This window comes from Dermacentor albipictus, chromosome 1 (assembly GCF_038994185.2).
Source record: "Dermacentor albipictus isolate Rhodes 1998 colony chromosome 1, USDA_Dalb.pri_finalv2, whole genome shotgun sequence".
NCBI classification, from domain to species: Eukaryota; Metazoa; Arthropoda; class Arachnida; order Ixodida; family Ixodidae; genus Dermacentor; species Dermacentor albipictus.
The window spans coordinates 397,327,780-397,341,513 of NC_091821.1; positions in this window are offsets into that span (position 1 = coordinate 397,327,780).

Sequence of the window (13,734 nt, forward strand, 5' to 3'; positions counted from 1 at the left end):
TATCAAAGGTGCATCAAAACGAGCGGTTTTGCAGAGACGTTATGGTGTTACGTTACTTAAACGAAAAAATTTGGCGCGCAATGCCTACTTCTCCGCGCCTATTTACCCCACCAATGAAGGGGTGAGACCGTATTGTAGAAGCCACTCTTCGAACTATAACGCGTATGTGGCTCGCTGTCGGGAACTCGGGAAAACTGTGGCTTATCCTTCGTGTGAAAAGATAGCAGTTGGTTGCGCTCTCGCTGGATGCGTCACGTTCAAAACATGTGAAGGGAGTCGTCATAAGCACATGGATTGAGAGTGGCTTAAGCGTGTGTGAGATGAAGGCTCCCTACACGTGCCCCCTAAACGTGCTCTCTACAACACGCTTAGCATAGAAAATGATTGACGGCATTCTAGTTATAAACGAAAGCTACGAGTGAACCGGACAAAGTATCTTGGCGTAGAAAAACCGGCGTTAGGACCATTTCCTTTTGCTTCGGTGGGGGAAAAAAGAAGGTGAAAGAACGTTGATGGTATACATGGGTAGCTGAGTACGCGTTTTTTGGTGTAGAGTTGTATTTTTGGATTTGAAAGTGAAGCCTTGGGAGAAAGTGCAGCGCCACTCGTTCGCATTTTAACTTAATATGATCAAGTGAGTTATGTCACAACCGGCGAGTAGTATTCTTTTTCTTATCTGTTTTTGATGTAACATTAAATATTTGCAATCCCCTATTTTTAAACCGCCTTCTTTACGTGCAAAAGGGTGACGCATAATTTGACGCCTCGAGCACCAGTGTTTAGATGCTGTGGCGCCACGACGGTAGCTAGTGTAGTCGTGAACGCAACTTTTACGCAAACACATGTTAAGGTTTCGGTTGTTTCTATTGTAACGTGAAAAACGAAACTACGCTTAATTGATAGCCAATCACAGCAGCCCATGCGTATTTGTGTGTCGAGCTTGTACTACATGAAAATGTTGACCAACGTCTGGATTAACCAGGTGCACCTGGTATCACGAAAATTCCATCGGGGCGACGAAGATTCTCTTCAAGCAGCAAAACGAGGTTACGAACATGTGAAATGCCGGAAACATTTTGCGCAGTTTGTGCACAACTCCAACTTGCACTGCGGTTAGCAAACAACAATAATAATAATCTAGCCCCTGAACTGTCACAGCCTTTGCAGTATACAAAACACCGATGTTTATTCTTTACACCACGTTCATTTTATACGTCTACTGTACCTAGCTCAATGTAATCATACAAGAGAGAGCAGACTTCAGGCACCTTTGTTGTTGTTTTCAGGTAAGACGACTGCAGCCATATTTGGTAGCCTGGAATAGCGACGCGTCGAGAAGTATACTGCAGGCGATTCAGACATGTTGGGGAAAATATATTAGTCATTCAGCTGATGATATATATTAGGCTACTTCCCAACTGACGGTTCTCTCCCTGGTGATAAGAAATATCTTCTTAGTCTCAATAAAATCTTCAACCTTCAAAAACCTCAAGTCCTAAGATAGAACTGTAAATATTTTGTACTCTTCGTTCCTACCGAAACAGGGAAAGAAACAGAGAAAAAGAATTTAGTAGCATGTTATCAGTTAGCGAAATCCGTGCGCTAAGCTGGGGGAGCGTAATGTTTCGTACGTCTCAAGCAGTGGCACATAAGGCGACATTGTTATTATTACACGTTATTAACCGGTAGTGGTGGCTTAGTGGCTCTGACATTCTCTTGCTGACCAGGAAGTCGCTGGTTTGATTTCCTGACAGAGAATTCATAAACTAGAAACGTCAGTTCTAGCGTAGATGGAGTTTTTAAGCCAAGAGAGGGCGAGAGAGACAGACAGAGAGAGGAAAGGCAACGAGGTTAAAGGGGCTTTAAGCGAGGATAGGTATAAGCCACAAGCCATACCTTCCAGGCCTAGTTTGCTGTGCTGCTAGTTATGCGCTCCACTCAGAGACGCGATGTACAGCTGCACGTAATGACGATTTAGCCGGTAGTGGGTTCGCAATATGTACCACACGGTGTTTGAGCCCGCCGCCTCCCAGCTTGAATGTTCCCGTGCTAGCTCCAAGTGAGGTCATGAGATAGCCGCCCTTGATACGATTTGGTTTAGAGCACGTTAAAGAGCACCAAGTATTCAGGATTAATTCGGACTCTTCCGCTGTGGCGCGTCTCACAATCAGGTCGCGGTTTCGGCGCCTAAAACACCAGGATTTCATTTTATAACCCAAGGGTGTCAAAAATTAACCCTGATTCCAGCACTGTACCGCGTCTGTCAGCCCGACTGTTGCTTTACGACATTAAACCCTACGAATCAATCAACCAGATGTTTCTCTAAACTTCGGAAATGGTTCCAGATTGCGTGAGGCGCAAGTGATGCCGGTAAACATAAACAGTACGAGGGGCTCACTACTGGCGGGGATTATTCACTTCGCTGTGTCACTGTTCACTGTTGTCTCGACAGCCGCCTGGAATGTACCAAGGGTACCGTTATCTTTATTTTAGACAAGTCCGCGAATGTCAGGCCATTACGCCGTGCGAAATAAAATTGAAAGGGGTGAGGACGAGGGAAAATATGGGTGAAGCCCGTACTCTAAAGCAAGAAGCCCAGAAAAGAGCGTTGGTGCAGGACACGTGTATATATAGGGCCGAATGTCCGGTGTTCGTTTAGGGCGTAAGTCTACACGACGATAATGGCGCCGTCGCGTACAGTGAACGCACGGGATCGTCGCTAGCTGTGGGACAATGTAAGCTTGTATTCTTGTTCTTTAGTGCTAAAAAAAGTAGAAGTATTTGTATTGATAGAATTGAGTTTTGACTCTGAACATTTGTTAGTAGGCGAAAAGCGCCACCGACAGTATGAACTTTCGCTGGTATAGTCGTAGTACTTTTCGCTCTCTCAGATGAAAAGTTTCAGTCTGTTCGCCTTTTACTGGCATTTTGCGGTCGTTTTCAGCACATTTCTTTGAGAGCGCATAGCCTATGAAGGTTGATCTCCAGTTTTTGCTCAAAACGGGGCATTTGCACTAAAGCTTTACTGACTTTCGATGTTCGTGCGCATGAGCGATGGCATCTCGCGCAGTTGCACAAGCGTCCGTTGACAATGATGACCTCTACGGTCACCGCGGCACTTGCGAGCGCCAGAGCCGCGAAGCCGTCTTTTTGAACTACAAGTGTGCACAGCAAAATGTCTCGCTGTGCCTCTTTGCATCTTGAACGATGGTATACCTCAACGTCGGGTGAGGCATGGCTCCTGAACTTAGTCGAAGTGTCTCTGTTTCACTGACGGCGGATGTAGAGTAATATGTCGCGCGGTCAGTGACACCTGGTCGCAACGTTCGTGGGCAAATGCATTTATGATATCGATGAAATTGTTGCAGCTTTCCTTTATTGCGAAATTCGACAACGGGAAAGCGTGTTGTGGCTAATAGGTGGCTCAGGCACCTTGACCATACTCCATCGGACTGGGCGTTTGCGTCACGTTTTTTTCTTCTTCTTTCTGATGCATGCGATGTCGAAACAAATACACAGGAATTGCTAGAGATATTAGGCGTACACAGGTAATATCCTTGCGCAGCGGAATGTAGTTTCCTGTGTAACTGCCTCATTATTGTCAGTATTGTAGAGTTTCGTTTTTGGGAAGTACGGGATACCTTACGGCATTACGTGATGTGTTGCGCATGCACGTCCTATACCGTGAATCACAGTAGTGGATGGTAGCTTCTGAACCAACGCCTTAGCAGACTGAAGAACTCCACCACGTTCTGCTTTCCTACCTCGACATTTTCGACATTAGGGGCCATCTCTTGGGCCAAGCCACAGGCGTGACTCATCGCATGAATACCGGTGATGCGCTTCATATCCATCGGCGACCATATCGGGCGTACGCCCAAGAGACAGAGAGAGAGAGAGAGAGAGAGAGAGAGAGAGAGAAAGAGAGAGAGAAAACAATTTTATGTGAAGGTCCCTGCTGGCTTCGAAAGGGGAACGCAGGGGTCGAGAGGCTAGTCGCGTAAAGCTCCCCTTTCCGTCAGACGCAGGCCAGGCCTTGAACCGTAGCGGAGTCCTCCGCCGGCCGGAAAACCCAGAGCTGGCATTCTGTGCATTCACTGTGCAGTGTCGCCTCCCACTGCTCAGGGGTGAGCATCAAATTATTCAAAATGAAGTTGACAACATGCTCGCCAAGAAGATCATCGAGCCATCTTGCTGTCCCTGGGCATCACCGGTCGTGTTGGTCAAAAAGAAAGACATGGCGATTCTGTGTGGATTATTGGTGCCCTAACAAAATTACGAAAACGGATGTGTACCCTCTGCCATGCATCTGTGATGCTCTTGATTGCATGCATGGTGCCCGCTATTTCTCCTTCATCGACTTACGCTCCGGGTAATGGCAGATTGCTGTGGACCCTGAAAAGACAGCATTTGTAACAACTGATCACCTTTGCCGATTCAAGGTTATGCATGCCGTTCGGACTTTGCAACGCTCCGGATATCTTTGAGCTCATGATGGTCTCTTTGCCCAAAGGCTTTAAATGGCCCACATGTTTATGCTACTTGTACGACTTCATCGTTTTTTTATCAACTTTCTAGACTCGTATAGAGCGCCTCTCAGCCGTCCTCGACGTTATTCGTTGGATCGGACTGCTGCTGAACTCATCAAAATATCACTTTGGCCGCCGCCAAATCATAGTGCTTGGACATCTCGTACACGCTAATGGTGTACAACCAGACCTGGGAGAAATCTGCGCAGTCAAGAACTTCCCTATTCCTCGATGTGCAAAGCATGTCCGCAGCTTGGCGCGAGTGCTTGGCCCTCGTTTGGCCGGTTGGAAAATTCAGTCCTTATACGGATGACCCTTCTCTGTAGTTAGTGACTACAACGCTCTGTGCTGGCTGTCCTCTCTCAAGCATCGTTCCGGACGGCTTGGTCGCTGGGCCCTGCGCCTACAAGAATTTTCATAGTCGGTCGTCTACAAATCCGGCCGCCTGCACCTGGATGCAGGTTGCTTGTCCACGTATCCGGTAGACAACCCTGAAGACGCTGATGAGGACACCAACAACTTCATTTCTGCCGTGTCGGACCTGATTCACATCGGTGACGAGCGATACCGTGACCCTTCTTTGCGAGAAATCATTACTCGTCGAGAATCATCGCCTAATGGCGAATCCGTCCGGAAATTTGTCGTCCAGGAGGGTGTCCTATACAGCCGCAATTTTCAACCTGATGGACATTACCTCCTTATTGTCGGGCTTAGACATTTTACGACGGAGTGTCCTCACTGAACTTGACAATGCGCCACTGTCGGGTACGTCGGTGCATCTCGCACCTACGAGCGCGTCCGGGCTCGTTTCTTTTGGCCAAGCCTTGCACAATCCGTTCGCCGTTACGTGGACACTTGCGAATTGCAACAACGTCACAAAATACCCCCGCTACTACCTGCTGGTCGCCTTCTGTGAATACACGTACCCATGGAACCATTCTTCCACCTTGGACTAGATCCTCTTGGCCTTTTTTCCCACCTCCACCTTGGGAAACAAATGGATAGAATTGGCGTCTGATTACGCTACGCTCTACGCACTTACCCGAGCTCTGCCGACCAGTCGTGGAACTGATGTCGCGGATTTCTTGTTACGTGACGTTATATTCTTTCACAGCTCTCCGAGAAAAATGCTTGCTGACTGTGGCCGTTACTCTCTCCCTCAAGTCATGGCCGACATACTGCGTTCTTGTCCCACTCAACACAAACTGACAACTTCTTACCATCCACAGACCAACGGCCACACAGAACGCTTGAACCGCACCCTCGCAGACATGCTCGCTATATTTGTTCAGCCGCTTGCTCTTCCCTACGTAACTTTTTCGTATAATCCCTCTCGTCATAATGCACCTAGATTTTTTCCCTTATATCTATTGTACGGAAGAGAGTAGACTTTACCTTTCGACACTATGCTCCGAACATCTGCCGCCACCAACAATGAGTACACACGGGATGCCATCGCGCGGGCTGACCACGACCGTCAGCCCTCGGCTTACGCCGCGGCGTCACAAAGCAACTAGATACGCCACAATGATGGCTGGGACCCATGAAGCGGCTTTCTCTCCTGGTGTGCTTATGCTTCTGTGGTCCCCTTCCCGCCGTATGGGCCTCTCCGAAAAGCTTCTTTCCCGGTACACGGGAATATGCCGTGTGCTGCGCCAGGTGACACCCGTTTCCTACGAGATTGCCCCCTGTCTTTTCCACCTCGTCGTCTTTCCTTCTGTCCAGTGACGTTGTGCACGTATCAAGACTCAATTTATACCACTGTGCTTCCGGCAAATCCCTTTAGAACTTCGGGACGGTGCTCCTGCCAACGGGGGTAACGCTACGGAACAGTAATTTTCGTAGCATTATTGTTCCAAGAGCAGGCTTATCATGATTGAAGAGAGATGAGGACGACGGCGTTATGACCTGGCACGGACTGTTCATTCGTGGCAGGACTACATGCGCTTGTAAATGTACCTGTATATAGTCATTCCCGTGCATCTTTATACTGGACTATATACATAACTGGCCCTTTCGTTGCGATAGCAATTATACGGACTTTCGGGGTGCGTTTACGCCATCGCCGTCGCTGTTTCCATGACGTCCCGCTATCGATGGCGCATGCTCTGTTCGCGCGTGGTGAGTAAGGGGATCTTGAAACAGGCGTAGCACGTTTGGCTGCACAAACGACGAAGCGAGGTAGACGCACCGTCCGCGCTACACTTAATCGGCTCGGTAGCTGAGGCAGGGCAGCGTTCTGCCTTCTGCCGCTGCAGAAATAAGCGTCGTGCACACTGTACACATGGGATACACTGTGTACCAAACTGACAGAAACACGCATGGTGGGGGTGTTTCTGTGCTAGTTGAAAATGACTTACCAAGTTGGCCAATCTACAATTCATGTCGAAACATGTGAAGTCGCACTGTGCAAGATTTCGTTGTCAACCGGAAGACCGCTTACAGTAAGGTCATTTTACAGACCACCCGGTGTGAAAGTTGAGCCCATAGTAAACTTGTATGAGGAACTTATGACGACAGAAAATGATATTACACTGCAAGGAGGTGACCTTAATGTTCCGGACGTACTGTGGAATCGTGAAGAACCCACATTTTTCACACTCATCATTGCACGACGCCCTGGGAAGCTTTGTTAACGGCTTAAACTTATTTTAGCATGTGTTAAGGGCCGTTTATAGTCCTACGTAACGCCCGCGCCCGCGCACGCTACGTCACGTCGGCGAAAACGACCCATCTATAGACGAGGCACATTTCCCGGGCAAGTGATCAAGGTTTAACGAGTGTGCCCATGCTTCCTGGGTCTTTAGTTACCAGCCGATCTAGCCGACGCATAGGACTAGCTATACAAGACAAAGGCACGTTGCACACGACTCATTCAGTGCATATCGGCTTACTTGTGCACTTGTCGAACTCCGCATGTGTTATCGTTCTTCTGCTCTCTTTTTTTATTGTGACAGCAACTATATGGACATTCAAGGCAAATCCCTGCGGTTGCCATCGCCGTTATGTTCCGTGTAAAGTCCAAGTGCGCTAACTTCACGGCCGTGCGCCGTATGGTGTACGTGCGGTTGAAAGCGTGCGAGGGTATGCTGAGAAGCATGGTGGCTTGATTTAGGAAGTGCACCGTCTTCTATTGCGCGCAAGACAGCGGGAGGGCGGAGAAGAGGCGTTCCACTCCGGCGGCAGCTGCGTATGGCGCGGTTGAACGCGGCCGCGCGCGCCCTATCTTGAACGTGATCTGCGGTGGGTACACAGTTTATGCGCGCCGAGGGCTGATGGCTCCGTGTGTACTGTGCCCTCGCCGCTTAGTTCGCGTTGAAGCCCGAGAGGCATCCCGAAGGGCAATTCGCTCGATGCTGCTGCCTCTTTTCCTGACGTTGGCGTTTTGGCAGCGAGGGTCCGCGGTCATCGAGCGAGACGTGTTTGTGTTTGCCTGAGCGCCCGTGACACATTGCTTGTTAATTAGTTAATGAATACACAGCTCCACCTTTCGGGCGGAATGTTTTCGCTCCTGATTTTCACACATGCACCTTTCAGTTTGTTTGGTGCGGGAAATACCAGTGAAATGTCGTTCCGGCTAGCCACTTTGTTGAGTCTGTGCTACAAGCTAGAGATGTGTCACATTGCTTGTTCTTAAGAGGTGGGGGGGTAATGGTGAAAACCTTTAATAATGAGAAGGCCAAGAGTAAGGAAAATTAAAAAGCACCGTTGTGCGCGGCCTTCAGGCTGCCGGTTGTGGCGTCCAGGCCGTGCCTACCCAGTTCACGTCCTCCACCCAGTTCACCAGCCGAAGTTGGAGATCCGGCTCGGTGATGGACAAAGCAGCCTCCCACAGCTGCGGTCTGGTTAGGTGCCAAGAGGCCGGGGCCAAGTGTGCCGAGCAGGAGAATAAGACGTGAGCGTAATCCGCGCGGGAGCCGTCACATAAGCGGCAGGCCGGCGAGTGCGTCTCGGGGAGGAACTTTAGCTCGTGTCGAACTGTGACGCGGCCTATTCAAATACCTGTAAAACACAAAAAAGAACGTTTATCTGAGATAACCCCTGGACCGATCTTAATGAAATGTGTTGCATTTCAGATAAAAAGTTAAATTCTAGTCACTGTTGGAAGCGGAATTTTGATTTTGGGCCTCAATTTGGTTAAAAGGGTTTTAAAGAATTTGCAAGTTCGAGAAGTACAGACGCACGAAGTTTACAAATTAATAACTCTGCATCAAGAACAGATATTGCGGTTCTGTAAACGGCGTCCCTTGGACCATTCAAAGCAAGCAAATTCAATACGTCATTTTATATCTTACCTGAATTTGTTACGTTGTGTACAAGGGTTCTGCAAAAGCTGTACTTTCATATTACTTAATTTTTTGAGATTCATGTGAAACACACCAATTTTGACCGCTTTATATGTACTATTAGACCCAATTTACAGAATTGAGATATCATTTTTCATTGCCGAGTTAGAGTTGTAAACTTGATAGCTTCGTTTTCTAAAGATGTTCGATTTTTGCCAGTCTTTATTAAAAAATTGACCATCTAAATAAAAATTCAAAACCAACAGTCACTAGATTTTAAGCTTTTCTTTTAAATGCAACAAACCTCCTCAAATTTGGTGCAGTGGTTGCCGAGAAAAACGAATTATCCGTTTACATGTATTTAGATAGGGGCACCCGAGCTAAAGCTTTTTCTATCTTCCAGACCTTTTCTGCTACAGACGCCAGCTCTTTCTCGAAAATCCTTGCAACTTCAAGTGACCGACCTGTATTCCGACCGTCTCCTGTGTATGGTAGAGACAAGACTTTCTTACAGCTCGCGCGATCTAAACAATGGGGTGATGTTCCGAGGGGAGCCTAGGCGTAGGTTCAATGTGTGCGTTTCTGCATTCGTTCGTTCCGCTTTTGATAATGTGACACTTCTGCACTTCCTTACCCTAACCGCAGGCTGCAGCATAGTATGCCTCACTGTTGACAAATGCGTGGGAAGCAGCCAGCTCCGCCTTCCACTTTTTGGATATCTACATATGAGGCCTCGCCATAAACAAAGGGAGCGTGGAAGAGAAAGAAGGATGAATCAAATGCATAGAAAAAAATCTCATTATTGGGCCCAGTTGGCTACCCTGCACTGTGGTAAGGGGAAAGGGGATGCTATAGGGAAAACAGGAAAGAATAGAAGAAAAAGACAAGAGTTTATGAGTCGCCGATGTATTAGAAGTGTCAGGGTTAATTGTGTTCAGTAGTGTACTGAAATGCCAGCAGCTGGCAGTGAATATTAGACGATTCGTGGTCGCGCTACTTCAAATGCATTTATTATACAATATCTTCTACAGGCGCATAAAAAGTTGTTTTGATGAATCAATTTCCCTCCGACTTCTTGGAAAACACATGGTTTCCTGGTAGCCTTCTCACAAATATGAGGTTTCCAAGAAATTGTACGAGGAAGGAAAGAGAACGCCCACACTAGTGAGCCTTTTGTTCGATGTTTACAAAATGCAGTTCTTCCGTATGTAAACCACGTGTCTTTTGCCTGGCGCTAACAACTCGTATAAGAACGAGCACAGTGAAGGCGTTTTTTCTTTTGTCTTCAGGTACTCTGACTCCACCCAGACTTGATAGCCTGAAAAAAGTAGCAATATGTAAAGGGTTGTTTATCGTTGAAAGCCGGAATATTGGCCATGATTGAAAGCTAACGGTCCGGCATTATGTCCACTGATCCGTATCTGACATATATGCTCGTACAGCCGCTCAAACCAATGGTTGCTATTTCAGTGGCAGTGAAATTGAGTAGAATTTATACGGAACATGCAGACTATGTTCGTTGGGGTGAAGTCGCGCTACACGGGACATTTCACAGGGTGCAGATATATGGCGGTAAGAAACCGCAGTTGCCGACTGCACGACTAAAAAAAAAAAAGAAAAAAAAGACAGCTTAAGGTGCATACGCACGATGCAATAATTAAAACGAGCACATTCTGTGGGCACAATAATCAAGCAAACGTCGTAAGGCTCTTAGTTAGTGTTTGAAATATGCTGGTATACCATGATAGTTGCAACGTACTTACGACACTAGGATAAGTATTCAATAAGGGGAAAATCAGACATCCACCCGTTCGTAGCAATTGCTACAAAGGAAACCCATACGGGTTCCTCGAAAGATAAGTATTCTTATTGATATACTGAGCATTTCCCAAGTTACAGCGCCGTCATCGTTATTTCGCTCTTTTCAAAAACAGAGACGTACCCAACTTCGAGGTCCAAAAGAGAATGCAGTGCTTATAGTCAGTGTATATAACCTGAAAGACTTCACGACGTACTTCTGTCCCTGGAAAGTAACACATGTGCACATGACAGTAAAGAAAAATATACGTGGCGTAACAAAGGGGGAAAATAGGTATTTATTCTTGCGCGAACAAAATAGCGTTGATGTGCAGTTATTCATAGAGGTAATACCCCTGTCAAGCGGGCAAGTTAAGTGCACTTACGGCAAGTGTACTCGGTTTTTAAGTGCACTTTCCCAAATCTTAACGTCGCAGCGGAGTGTACTCTCAGATGAGTGCACTCAAGTCGGAGTACGTTCACGGAACGCACTTTGCTGGCCGAGTACGTAGCCTCGCTGCCAACGGTTTGAAGGAATGCCTAGCCTCGCCGCCAACGCTTTCAACGACGCAAAATGTAATGCATAGAAAAAGAACACAGAAGTTCATTTCACTTAGTGAACAGCTTTTAACAATATAATTTGTGTTTAGCGAGAAGCGAAAAAGCACAATAAAGAAACGAATGTATCATGTGCGGAACTAACGGCGCCAGAATGATGCGGCACTGCGGCGCTGCCATGTTCATTCAGTCCGTGTTTATTTTGGTGTGAAAGCGTGCTGACCATGCCGGTCGTGCTTTGAGCCGTGTGCGTGGCATTTTGCAGTGTAGCTAAATATCGAACTCGCCGTCTTTGCTCATACATACTCACTCATATTCTGTTCTAGCAGGATCAACTGCCGCCCCGCCGCACGCCGCCATGTTGTTTTGGATTTGCTAGGCATTCGTCTTTGCCAGCATTGACTTGCAACAGATTTATAATAAAAACGTCTTCGTTTTTTGTTGAGACAAATAGATGAAGTTTGTTTTTATATATAATTCTACATAAACAATCGCTTTCTAGCAGCTTTCTCTTGTCAATTTACATCTTTAAAAACGTGCTCTTAGTCTGTCGCCATTTTTTTTTTTCACTTGGAGTGCACTCTGTTTTCCCGTTAAGAAGCGCGTTGCCTAAAGTGTGACTCAAGGTCCCGAAGTTCACTCCCAGTAAGTGCGCTTAACTTGCCCGCTTGACAGGGGTATAAGTCATAGCATGCGTCATAGATCAGTGTAAGGCGTGCTTAACTTAAGGTGGGTGCGTGCGTCAATTCACATTGACGCCCGCATGCACACACGCAATTGGCCACATTGGATTGGGAGCCTTTGTTCGATGGTCGAGAACATGCAAATGTTCTGAAAGCTTTACGCACGCTGGAGCATCTTAGTAAAGCCACCATTCTGCATAAATTACGAAATCATGATATTGCTCAGCAGTGCACATTTTATTCGGTGCACTAAACAAAGTAGTAAATTCAGTATTTACGGTTTAGCAGCATGCTTAAAGGTAACCTTTCAAGATACCCACCGTGACCAATAGTGACGCTTAATTTGTTATGGTGCAGATAAGCTTCATCTGTTTTGTTCAGTTGTACAGACTTGAAATCCCATCTGTAAAATAGCCATACAAAGGCGCATTGTTTAATGTCGTTTGTCTTGTATGTGGAATGGGGTGAGGACGACGTATGGATGGTGGGGTGGGCGCTGCAAAGTTATGTTGATGTGAACGTATTGGCATCACTACTACGCATGTGCGCAAACCTTTCGAGTGTTTCAGACGTGTGGTTAAGGTATCACTGCATTATTCCATATGCCTTTTGCATAATTCCAAGAACGCTTTGCTTAGATTGGGTTCCTGCCACCATCGTGAAGGACAGACTATGTTGGCTATATATGCAGTGCTGGCCCCGTGTAGAGTGCTTGTGAGCCGCACGAGCACTGCCACAGGTCTCATCGAGTTAGGTGCGGGTTCTGAAATATGCAAAGTGTGTTCGACGCACAACACGGCCCTGGAACGTAAGCTTGGTTCCTCTGACCGGAACGGGGTAGGCAGAATATCTTGGCATTCCGCCACGCTTGGAACCATGAACGAAGGCGACGTTGACTACTGCAACACAAAGCGGCTACAGATAGAGAGGTCTTGGCTACGTGGAGCAACAACTTTCATTTAGATTCTTACGTTATTCAGTATGTTATCACGGAAGACCATTTAAAGGAGGAAAGCAAACCAAGAAGCGCGGCAGTGTTATTGCGCTTTCACAATAAGTGGTATAAATTAGCTTAATACTTACTCTAGGTCATCCTCATGCCCGAAACCGTACATATACATGGGCGCGTTTCCAATTGCTGAAAATGGGGCTTTTGCAACGCGTAGACAAGGATATTCCGATGGAAATGTATCGTCTTCGGAATGGTAGAGAAGAAAGAAGGACATCGTCCTTGTTTCTTGCATAAGCTATAAAAAAAAGAAAAAAGAGAAAAAAAAGAAAGATGAGAGAAAGAAAAATCGACTGCTCTATTGCACGTCATTGCAAAAATGTTGCACAATAGTCATCTAATAAGAGCGCATGAAACAACACACACACACACACACACACACACACACACACACACACACACACACACACACACACACACACACACACACACACACACACACACACACACACACACACACACACACACACACACACACACACACACACACACACACACACACACGCACACACACAGCGTCTTGCGTGTGTCGAACCCACATCTTGCATAAAATGGCGCTCCAGCATCGATAATCATACCCGGCTCTCAAAATTATTCACACACTCTTGCCCTACGTAGCACATATAGCAAAATCGATGAAATAGATTCTGACGGGCCACTAAGTCAGCTATCCGAGAAGATAGCGGATTGAAGAGCTAGAGGGAATCAACCGACAACCTAAAAGCTCCGAAACAACCGTGAACCAGAAGTGTTCTGCTCAAGTGCGAAATGTGGAAGTAGACTCGTGAAAGCGAAATGGGACGGCCACCTACAGTACCATTGAAATGTGGGCAGGGGTGAATGCTAGGCTTCCGCTTCACGAATTTACCTCT